Raw genomic sequence first — 12,279 nt, 5'->3', positions numbered from 1 at the left:
AGGAAATATTTGTATCATTAAAATGACACAAATATTACAAAAATCCAATGTAGGGAACCGGAGAACTGAATTTTACAAGATTTAGTAGTATTTAGTCATAGAAAATGATAGCGCCTTATTGGGACATCTGGTCGCAATAGACCGGATCAAAGTCAAAGTTTCAGTCCAATGCGATGGAGCCTTGCTCGCCTACCCCTTGCGGTAGGTCTCGGTCACAGTTTTTACCTTCAGACTTTGAAACCTTTTTGGAGCTTTTGTTCCCGAGGTCTCTCGCAGCTCTCAGCCAGTCCAGATTTGGCAAGGCTTTGCCAGATTGCCTTGAGACGAGCTCGCAGTCAAACTAATAGACGACCAACCTCTGGAGCGTTCCAGTAGGACAAACCAAGGATCCAGGCCTACACGCAGTTGAAGGCAGGTGGCTTGGCTTTCAAAGTTGCTCCAGGTCATCTTTTATTCGTCCGGACTTAGAAACTTTTACGGTGCTTTTTCTCACGGGGTCCCTCGATGCTCTTCACCAGGCTGGATTCGGTGAGGGTTCTCTGGCCTTGGATTTTGCCTACTCCCGGTCAAACTCTGAAAGTAGGACCTATGGAACTTCTCAGCTGGACAAACTTGGATGACAGGCCGACTCACGGTTCAAGGCAGGAGGCTTGGCTGGCCATTCCCTTACGGAGCTTTTTTCCAAAGTTACTCCAAAGTTCTCCAAACTTCTGGAACTTCTTCCTGAAGTTCCCCAAATGGTCCCAAAGTGTCTAAAACTCACTCCAAGGGTCTTTTAGCTCCAAGATGGTACTTGAAAGTTTAGGACTTCAGTTCCCACAATCCACTTAGACAAAACCTTTACAAATCCCCTGGTCATGCTCCAGGTTAAGGATGCTTGGTGGTGATGTTCCAGGTGAGCTCTGTTAACCTGTAGCTTTCAGTGAGTCCACCCTTTAGTCCTTTTACAGCAAGGTAGTCCACAGGGCTGTAGCTCCAGTTCTATCCTAGAGTGGGGTAAGTTGTGGGACATTTCTTATTTCTTTATTTTCCCTTCTTCCCCTGGTGAATGTCAACACTTTGACATAGTTGGGTGCTATATAGGACTGGGAGAGGTTGGGACCTTTCATCTTTGCATGGCGGTTCTGCGGAAGCGTAAGTAGGAAACTTGACAGAACGCGAAGCCCAAGTTTTAATCTCTGCCCAAACGTTATGGAAATTAGTCAGGTGACACTCATGGATTTAACCCACATGCTGGGTAACCTTCAGAAGGAAACCCAAGCCTTAGCTGCACAAGTAGATTCTATCCAGCAGGGTTTGAGGCCTGAATATAGCTTAGGGAACATGGCAGGAGGTGCAGGGGTTCAGTTTCAATCTTCATCCCAGTCCCCCAGCACAAATGTCCCTGTTATACAAGTAGCCACACCTCAATGTATTCCTTTAGCCCCTCCAGAGAGGTTCATGGGGGACCCTGCTAAATTTGCTGCCTTTATTAGCCAGTGCCAGCTCTATTTTATGTGCAAAGCTTCCTGCTTCCCAAACGATCAAGCAAAGGTAGCATTTGCCATTTCCTATTTAGAAGGTACAGCAGCCAATTGGTCTATACCCCTCATAGAAAGAAATGACCCATTACTGCATGATTACGTAACCTTCAAAGAAGAGTTAAGGAAGCTGTTCAATAAGTACTCCTTCATGCAATCAGTGGATACAGGACTTTTAAATCTGAAACAGAGATCAAAGGATTTAACAACTTACATTTCTAAAGTTAACAGATTGGTAGCCGATGCCGGATGGCCTGAGGCAAATTGTAGTGCCTTGTTTTATAAAGGGTTAAGAGATGAACTAAAAGATCTATTAGCACACATGGTTGATCCCCCTGAATAATTTAATGCCTTTATAGACATGGTAGTAAAATTATATCATAGAATTATAGAAAGAAAAAGAGAGAAGGGGCGTTCAGAAGGTTGTGTCATAACCTACAAAGAGAAAAAAACAGACTTAGAAAAGGTAGTAGAAGAATCAGAGCCAATGCAGAAAGGAAGCATACAGGGCCCCCTTAGTGAAGATGAAAGACAGAAAAGGCGTGATAAAAAATTATGTTTATACTTAGGAAAACAGTGCCATTTTCATAGAGAATGCCCAGGTAAGCCCAAGAGAAGAAACAATTCGGAAAATTAACAAATCCGGAGATACAGAGAATACGGGTAGGTCAGGGTTAGTTGTCTCTCAACAGTTTGCTCAGTAAGATGCTTTCTTGTCTTCCCCTTAACATTTCTTCCTTTCCTCCCGGCTGGAATGTAGAAAACAGGTTATGGACCTTCAGATAATGGTAGATGCTGCTGCAGCATGCAATTTTATGGATTTGTGCTGGGCACACAGTAAGAACATTAATTTGATTACCAAGACCCCTTGGGAGGAAGTTAAGACCTTAGGTGGCAGTAACCTTAAGTCAGGTTCTATTATACATGCTACCATTGAATTAACGCTTGTAATTCAAGAAGAACATTGTATTCAGTATCCCCAGTTTCCTGCCATATTAGGTTGTCCATGGCTATGCCATCATAACCCCCTTATCAATTGGAAAGTGTTGTCATTAATTTTTATTTCTGATATCTGAAAAAATCATTTATTCAACAAAAGGAACAACCAAAGTGGGGTAGCAGTAATCAGAAATCCTGAAGCACTTGAACTATCCTCCTCCTATCATGATTTGAAGGAGGTTTTTGACAAGGAAACGGCCACAACTCTGCTACCTTACAGTTCCTATGACTGTTGGATTGATTTAGTACCTGGAGCCCACATACCTTGCAGCAGAATCAATGCAATAATGGAAAAAGAGAATGTATACCTTTGTGACAACATGGATGAGATGCTTAGAATCAGTTGTATTTGACCTTCCCAATCACCGGCCTCCTCATCTCTCTATTTTTAACCAGAACGGGAAGAGGGTCTGAGGTGCTGCATCCGTTACCGAGCTCTCAATGATGTAACAATCAAGAACTGATATCCTTTACCATTGATTTCTTCCCTCCTTGACAAAGTAAAGAACTTCGTAATCCTCACTAATTAGATCTATAAGGAGCTTACCATCTTTTAAGAATTAAGGAGGGGGATGAGTGGAAGACAACCTTTTGTACCAAGAATATCTTGTAATGCCACTTGATTTGTGCAATGCCCCTTCTGCTTTTAGTTCTTTATTAATGAGGTACGTAAAGACATGTTGGACCTTTTTGTTATTGCATATATTTATGATATCAGGATTTATTCTTCTTCAGTCCAGGAGCATGCGGTCCATGCTAGGTTAGTGCTCAATCGATTAGAGGGACACTCTTCTATACTGCAAATTAGATGAATGTCAATTCCATACATCTCAAGTATGTTTCTTTGGTTTCATAGTTTCCCCTCATGGAATCAGTATAGATCCCCAGAAAGCGGAAGCCATAACAGGTTGCAATCTCCCGAAAAATGTAAGAGAGATACAGAGTGTTCTTGGCTTTGCCAAATTTTATTGACGCTTCATTGGCAATTTTTCTGACCTAACCTCCCCCATTACCAAACTATTGAAAAAAGGAGTTAAGTTTGTTTGTATCCCAGCAGCTGAAGATGCTTTTAGTAAGCTGAAGAAAGCATTTACTCAAGCACAGATATTGAGACATCCAGATCCTTCTCGTCCTTTTGTATTTTAGGCAGATGCCTCACAATTAGAAGTAGGTAGGGTTCTTTCTCAAATAGACCCAAGCGCAGGATGTCTTCATCCATTTGCATACTTCTTGCATAAATTAACACCATCCGAGCTAAATTATGCCATTGGAGATAAAGAACTGTTAGCCATCAAAAGGGCCTTTGAAGAATGGCAGCAATATCTATTAGGCACTAATCACAGAGTAACATTACTTACTGACCAATGACATTTACACATGAGATAATTGCGTTGGACACAGTTCTCCAGCGACTATGATTTAATTATTCAATTCTAGGTAGGGAAGAAAAATGGGAAGGCAGATGCCCTGTACGGTCTAGGTTATGAAATGAAAGAATCTCGGTGTGATCCCCCCTATAATAGCCAAGAAACGTATAATAGGTGCTATTTGCTCTGAGGAAGAGTTCCTAAAAGCAATTGAGGAGGCACAGGGGTCTGCAGGAATAGAGGAGCTTGTTCAAACTCATGATGTCACTAATATCTAAGACCTGTTGTACATTCAAGGAGGATTATATTTCCTACATGTAGCCTCTAATAACAAGCATTATGGTGGACCATACTTATCCTCTCTCTGGCCATCCTGGATGAAGACTATAGAGTTAATTAAATGACACTTCTGGTTGCCGAATAGGATGAATGATGTCAAAGATTTTATTCAAACTTGCCATGTGTGGGCACAAGGAAAAGCTTCTCATCAAGCATCCGTGGGATTATTGAACCCCTTACCCACTCCACCTAGCCTAAGGCACACAATCTCTATGGATGTCATTGTGGACTTTCCATAGACCACTCAAGGTAACACAACTCTCCTTGTTGTGGTTGATATACTAACTGAAATGGCCTCTCTGTTTGTACAACACATTGTGCGTATACATGTCTTTCCTCTGTTGTAGTGTCTGACTAAGGTTCTAAATTAATTTCTAACTTCTGGAAAGGGATTGGTGCTTTTCTATTTATTTATTTATTTATTTATACTGAGTTTATACAGCGCCTGGTTACACTAGCCAGTGTGTCCCCGCGCTATTCAGTGGCCTAGGAAACCCCCAGTACAGCTCACAAACTAATGCAATTAACCTTTTGGAAACAGATATGTTTTAAGTTCTCTGCGGAAGACTTTTTCGGAGGGCTCCGTCCGGAGTCTGAGAGGTAGAGCATTCCAACTCCGGCCCACCAAAAGGCAGAAGGATCTGCCACCCATCCTGGCCCTAGTGGTCTTAGGGATACACATTAATCCAGTACCCTCAGACCGCAAAAGCCGTGTGGGTTTGTACAATGTGAGCAGGTTCCGCAGGAAACTTGGGCCCGTCCCATGGGCGATCCGATGACCAATGCAAAGGGCTTTGAACTGGACACTCCCCTTGATTAGCAGCCAATGTAGCGTCTTCAAGGCCATCATGGAGAGGGATCTTTTCGGCAGTGTCAATACTAGGCGTGCAGCAGCGTTTTGAATATGCTGCAGTCACTGGAGACACCTCACATTGGCTCCCAAATATAAGGCATTCCCGTAGTCCAGCCTGGAAGTAACCAGGGCATGGACCAGGGCACTCCTAGCTGACACCGGAAGCAAGTCAAGGGTTTTCCTCAGACAGCTGAGGATGCCAAAGCACGTTCCGGCTACTAGTGTGACACTCGAAAGATAGTTTCGAATCCATCCAGATACAAAGGTTCTTGACCTGATCTTTAGGTTGGGGTAGAGGACCCAAGGTCTGGGGCCACCATGCAGTTGTCCAAAGAGACGGAGACTTCCCAACAATTAGCACCTCTGTCTTGTCCCCGTTTAGCCTAAGACAGTTGTTTGACATCCAGCTGGCCAGGTCCTGAAGACATGAGGCAAATCGACTGGCTGCCTGCTCAGCTGGCTGTGAAAGAGCCACAACCAGCTGAGTATCATCAGCGTAAGTCACCACATAAACCCCATGTTTCTCCGTGACTAATTCCACCGGAGCAACATAGAGGTTGAATAAGGTGGGGCTCAGACTGGAGCCCTGCGGGATTCCCTGGGTCAGGGCAATAGCCCTGGACCTATGGGGTCCCTGCTCCACGAAAAAACTGCGCCCGTGGAGAAAGGATTCCAGCCATTGCCACGCCTTACCACCGACTCCACCCTCCCTCAAGCAGAGTGTGATGTGCCACTGTGTCAAATGCGGCACTGAGATCAAGAAGAATCAGTGCCGCTGTTTGACCTTCATCCACGTGTTTCTGCAACATCTCCGTGGAGTAGAGTAAGGCAGACTCCTTGGAATGGAGAGCGCGTAAGCCTGCCTGAGTGGAATGTAACAGTTGGTGGGTTTCAATGTGAGCCGAAAGACGTTGGTTGACCAATTTTTCCTCTATTTTCGAAATATAGGGAAGAAGTGAGACAGGCCGTAAGTTACTCATTTGAGTTATACTAAACTGTGGTTTCTTCTTGAGTGGGAGTACCACCGATTGTTTCCAAGTTGTCGGTACCCTACCAGAGTCAAAAGACAGTGTAAGAAGATGGCTAACATTCGGCGCTAACGCCTCCATATTGCCTCGCATAATTTTGGCTGGGGCCGGATCTCTTGGAGAGCCAGATTTTATGCCTCCGGTCACTTTAACCAGTTGGTCTATGTCCGGGGCTGTGAAAGCACACAGACTGTCTGTGACCAAGGGGTCCTCCTCCATCGGTATCTTATCACTGTCCCGAGCTCTGGCCGTGCTGGGAAAAGCAGAGTAGATATCCCGCACCTTATTATGGAAGAAGTTGGCTATCTGATTGCAAGATTGCACAGAAGTCACCACTCGTTCTTCCAGAGAGGCCAATGAGGATAGCTCCTTATATACTACAAATAGTTCTTTAGCGGAGCAGTCAGCTTTGTCAATCCGCTCAGTGTAGTAGGCAGCACGGGATTTCCTTATCAGGGCGTGATACCCTCTAAGACTCAGTTTATATATCCTCTCATGGTCTGACAAGTACCCCTGTCTCCAAATTCTTTCGTGACGCTTACAGGCTGTCTTAGCCTTTTTTAAGTCATCGTTAAACCATGCTGCGGATTCTGCAGATTGAAGTAAGATTTTTCTCTAGCCATCGTCTTCAGACAGATGGTCAGACCGAAAGAGTAAATAAATGTTTTGAACAGTACATAAGATGTGAGCTTCTACATTCTACAGCAGATTGGGACACATTTTTATGGGTGGCTGAATTTTCGTATAATAATAATTGACACTCTTCTACTACGTATTCTTCTTTCTATTGCAATTATGGTTTTCATTCTCGGACCATACTACCACTGCTTCCTCTTTCTCACCCTGCTTCTGCTGCTCTTGACTTTGTGAGGAGAATGCATGATATACAGAATTTGGCCACCGATAACTTAGAAAAGGCTAAAGCAGCATATCAGGAAAAGGCAGATCTCCATTGACGTACGAAGCCAACACATGTCTTAGCAGACAAAGTACGGTTATCCACCAGAAACCCTACCTTGAAGGGGTTTTGTAAGTTCAAACCCAGGTTTATTGGTCCCTACAGAATATGTAAGATTATAAACCCTATCACCATGAAACTTGAACTCCCTGCTACACTAAAAATACACCTGGTTTTCCAAGTCTCCTGAAGCGTGTAGGGTCTGGCACCCACATTCCTATACATCCAGCTCCAGTGATCATTGACAATGAACCTGAATACGAGGTCAGGGCTATCATTGACTCAAGAAGGGTGAGACACAGGTTGCAATATCTCATACACTGGATAGGCTATGGCATTGAAGATCGCACTTGGGAACCAGCAAGTCATTTGCACGTCGCTCGCCTGTTGCTTCTGTTCCATTGACGTTACCTTGAGAAACCTAAGCCGGTAGTGGTGGGGGCCATAGGGGGGATGTACTGTCATGCTTTCCGATCTCACTTCCCAGTGCATATACCTGAGGAGCACAGCGAACTAGCATTATGGCCGGTCCCGCTACTGAGCATGCGAGGGAACCGGCAGCAGGGCTTAAAGCCTCTGTAACCCCGAGCTGAGATGCTTCACATTCCAGCTTCGGGATTCAGAGCATTCCTTGCTGGATCATTACCTAAACTTATGGGTCTCATGTTCTCTGGAGCCTTCGTCGGGTCTCCTGCATCCAGCTTTCGTCTTCGTCGAGTCCCCAGCTCGCGGTGTCCTGCTCATATTCCTGGGTCTCCTGGCCACTTATTCTGCTCGCGGTGTCCTGCTCTCCTTCTTGGTTCTCCTAGCTCCTTCTTGGGTCTCTCCCCATTTTACTCCATGATTTGATTCCGGCTCCCATATGACTGCATCTCAGAAAAAAGGAAAAGCAACAAGAAAGCTGCATTACTCCTTTACGGTAAAATAGACAAATTTGTTTTTATATTACTTTAATTCTCATCTGATGCGGAGCCCGTGTCCTTGGAGATATGTTTTGTTTTCCTGTCTCTGTCTTTGATTATTCCAAGAATATTCCTGAAAGAATTTCTATTAGATCTACCTGACGCTAAAGTGGACCTTATTTTATATCATTTTTATCACATCTACCCGATGTTCAGTTCAGAAAGCTTTATTCGGTTTGCATAATACAACCATAAAAGCGACAAGAAAAAAAAATGAAAAAAACATGCAATTACATTTGATCATAAAAATACAAAATTGATATTTACTCTACTGGTGGCATATTTATCTAAGCGTTCTTACAGGCAATGAATAGCACTCGAATGGGAGAACATTATTAATAAATATTTTTTTTTTTAAAGTAGAAATTACAACTATCTCATATAAGCTAAAACAGCAGATAAAAAAAACTATTTCATTAAAGTGCATTGTGCTCAAACAGCATCCTAACTAAAAAAATGTTATCAAATTTTTACTAAAGTGACATATGCATAGAGAGAACTTAAGTTTTTAACAGCACAGCGCGTAATGTGCATATTCACATTCTCATACAAAGTGACATGTGCAAAAAGTACAAGTGCAGGTAAAAGCCGATATTCGCTGTAATATTAGGGTCAATACTCAACTATATACTGATATATTGGTAGATTTAGCCTGATTACTGTGTTAAGTTAGCATGAGCTTTTTGTGAGTTTAAACACCATTTTTCCTTTCTGCTGCTTTTGCACATGACACACATCCGCTGCTTTAGCTTTGAGCCTAGTATAAAGTTTTCGGTTCATACGAGAATAATATGTTGTTACACTGATATCAGCCTTGTTTGGCGAGCTGTGTCTGAACAGTGAGTGCTGAAACCTTCAAGGATATTTCAACACAGTAGTTCTTATGAGCACTGATCTTTGCACATCCCTAGACATAACATAGATGCAACGGCAGCCAAGTTCTGGCTTTAAGCCCGTTTTTATATTGCTTTGCACAAGAGCATACACACACAATTGATGGTGCTTCGCATGCAGACAGCTGGTTGCTGATGATGTGATCCCTCACCACTAGGATCTCAAGGTATGGGGCCGCTCTGCTAAAACCCAAAAGAGACCTTCTTAGATATATTATAATATACTAGCTAGGGAGGGTGAGAATTAGGTTTTGTTAAAACCCTTTACATTTTAGCATAATACTATGCTTGCATCGTTTGTGTTCTATGGACTAGTGACTATGCTGATTACTTAGTTTCTTATAATATGTTTGCTTGTATTAGCTAAGATACTGCACATGAGAGCACTGCATTAGTGAATAAACATTTCAAATATGCACATGTCTTTTTTTACTCCTTGTTCTGGATTGAAATTATTGTATAACGAAAGAGTGTTTATGTGTTCCACGTTACCGGAGGTGTACTACGTTCATGTTCTGGTTTGTCTAAGCATTGGGAGTTTATGATGACCAATGAGACACTGTAGGCTAATCTGGTAGGGGATTTTTTGGTACGAAGGTGAGTTTTGGCACACCCTAATTCACTGAGGTCCCAAGCCTCTATGCACAGTTCTGTCTGAGCACGGAATCCCTGCGACAATACCCCAGCTATATACACAAGAATGTAAACTAGCATATACATATACTTGTCCCAGAATATCGATTACGAATTGTTATAATACTATCAATTTCCTGGCTGCTCTGCATTTCAATATAAATAGTGCAATCCAAAAGCAGGTGTCTGTATTCTCAAGGGCACATAGTAAATTCAGTGCGTCCAGTTTTTTATGTACATGATATTTTAAAAAGATAGGCTTCAAATAACATTTCCTAATAATTTAATAACATTTGCAGAATAACAAAAATGGCAACAACTCTGGTTGGAGATATTGTCACAAGGACATTTCATCAGGGACCTTTCTCCTATTTCTGGAAAGGATACTAAATGATGGACAATCCCCAACCTCAGGCGTATCAGGACAAAACGGTGGGAAGGTCTTGACACATCCAGCATATATGCCTGAAACCCATTTTTGAGTCCGAGTTGTCTATAAAATGTAAACGCTTTATGGGTTCTGATTAATTTTAGTCGCTCTTCCCTTTTATGTAATAAGAACAAGTCTTTAATTTCTTTCTTTGTAAAGGGTATTGCGTATTCTGACTTCTTTAGAATATTAAAATCAAACAAAGTACTACACCAGTAAATAATATAGCGCAACCAAGGGATGCGAGAACAGTAATCTAATTTAAGACAATCTCTAATTTTTTTTTGTGTAAACTTGGTCTCACTCTTATCCCAAATTGAACGCCATAATAGCAATGGGCGTAGAGCTGCTAAATCCGATATATAATTGAGGCCAGTTTCTTGGTCGATGAGATAGGTTGAGGCCGATGCTGGGGCACTCAGAAGCCGTTTTAGGAAACAGTTCTCATTTTCTTGAAGTTCGACTGTGGAGGAGTGACCCCATACTCCGGCTCCATACAGGGCTGAGGAAACACATCTGGCATTATAGATGGTCACCATATCTTTTAACCTCCGTTCCCTAGTTTACTTGGGAAGTGTGGAGAAGTGTGGCTCAGGGGTTAGAGGCAGCAGACCCAGAAGCTGAGATCGGTCCTGGACCAGGGTTCAATTCCCCGCCTCGGCGGGTCTTGGGCTCAAAGATTCCACGGACTCGATAATTCTCGTTCCGGTGCCTACTTGACTCACGGGTTCACACTCTGCGACTCTGGGCAATAGCTTGCTTAATCTCCGCTACGGCCCCTCGCGGCGGGATGCCTGGCTTTCACCTTGTGGATACCCTGCTGGGGTTATCTCACAGCTTCGGGTGATACGTGCGCTATATAAAAATCGCAATACATACTTGCAAAATGAAAAATCCCGTTTGTGTTCCTTATCATTTTAAGTTTGATGTTTTCTTGCTCGCCTGCCCATTTACCATTTTGTTCAAAGGTAATGCCTACATGGCAAAAGGTTTTAACAGCTTGTATTTTTAAACCATCAAGAAAGAAAGGCCTTAATGTCTTCTTTGTCTTCCCGCAAGCCATGGTATAGGTCTTTGACTTGTTAATTAAAAGTTTCCTAGCCTTTATAAAATGTGCAAATTCATCAATAAGCCGCTAAAGGCCTTAAGGGGTGCGGGAAATTAAAACAGCATCATTTGCATATAGCAGAACTGATACCACTGTACCATCAATTATTGGGGCATCTGCTGGGGTGTTATTTAATATTGTGGCTATTTGATTAAAAAAAAGAGAAAATAAAAGGGGGTCCAATACACAGCCCTGCCTTATACCTCTTTTTACTGGGAAAAAGGAGTTTGTTCACCTGTAGGCCCATATCTTACACTACATATTAGCCTCTCATATACTCTTGCCAGAAAAAATACTATCTCCTCCGGGGCCCCAGATTCGAGCAACACTTTCCACAAAAGGGAATGGTCCACTAAATCGAACGCGCTACTCAGGTCAGCAAAGCACATAAACAAGTTACCCTCTTTGGCTACAGTGTATTTGCTGATGAGAAGATCTAAATTAACGCATTGTTCGATTGTCCCCAGACCCTTAAGGAATCCATATTGAACTGGTGTTAAAGCCCCATTTTCTGTGGCCCAGGTTTATAGTCTTTTTAAAAGTACCCTGCTCATCACTTTTATGGAGGAGTCCAGCAATGAGATTGGCCAATAGTTACAGGCCTCCGAACGTGACCCCTTTTTAAAAATTGGAACAATAAGTGACTGGGCCCATGTAACAGGGAAATTACCCAGGGCTGCAATATTCAAGATTGTTGTCAGAATCTGGGCCCATAGATCTATCAAGTCCTTGTACAGGTCTATCGGGACACCGTCCGGGCCCGGTGCTTTTCCCCCATTACTGTTTATTAACCCTTCCCCCACCTCTTCATCAACAATTAATAGCGGTAATATAGGCCATGTAAAATCATTATCTGAAGGTATAATTAAAACCAACCTATCGGGATTAAAAATGTTAGAAAAATGTTGAATCCATTCAGTGCAATTTACGTGAGATGTCAGTTCGGGAGTACAGTTATCCTTTAAAAAAGACTGTTAACAGTATCCCAAAAAAGTTTGGTGTTTTTGGTGTCAGCAGCCATGCTTAGTTTGTCCCAGACATCTTGCCGCAGTTATTTTTTATGCGTCAGCAAGGTTTGCTTATAAACCTTTCTGAGCTCCTGGATAATCAGTTGGCTACGAGGCTTAGACCCTAGCGCTATTTTAAGTTGGTGTAATGCCTGAGTGCACTTTGGGTTAAACCACCTCGA

The sequence above is a fragment of the Lissotriton vulgaris genome, chromosome 4_1 (assembly GCF_964263255.1).
Source record: "Lissotriton vulgaris chromosome 4_1, aLisVul1.2, whole genome shotgun sequence".
NCBI classification, from domain to species: domain Eukaryota; kingdom Metazoa; phylum Chordata; class Amphibia; order Caudata; family Salamandridae; genus Lissotriton; species Lissotriton vulgaris.
The sequence above is the reverse complement of the archived record's forward strand: the minus strand, read 5'-3'. Positions refer to the sequence as shown.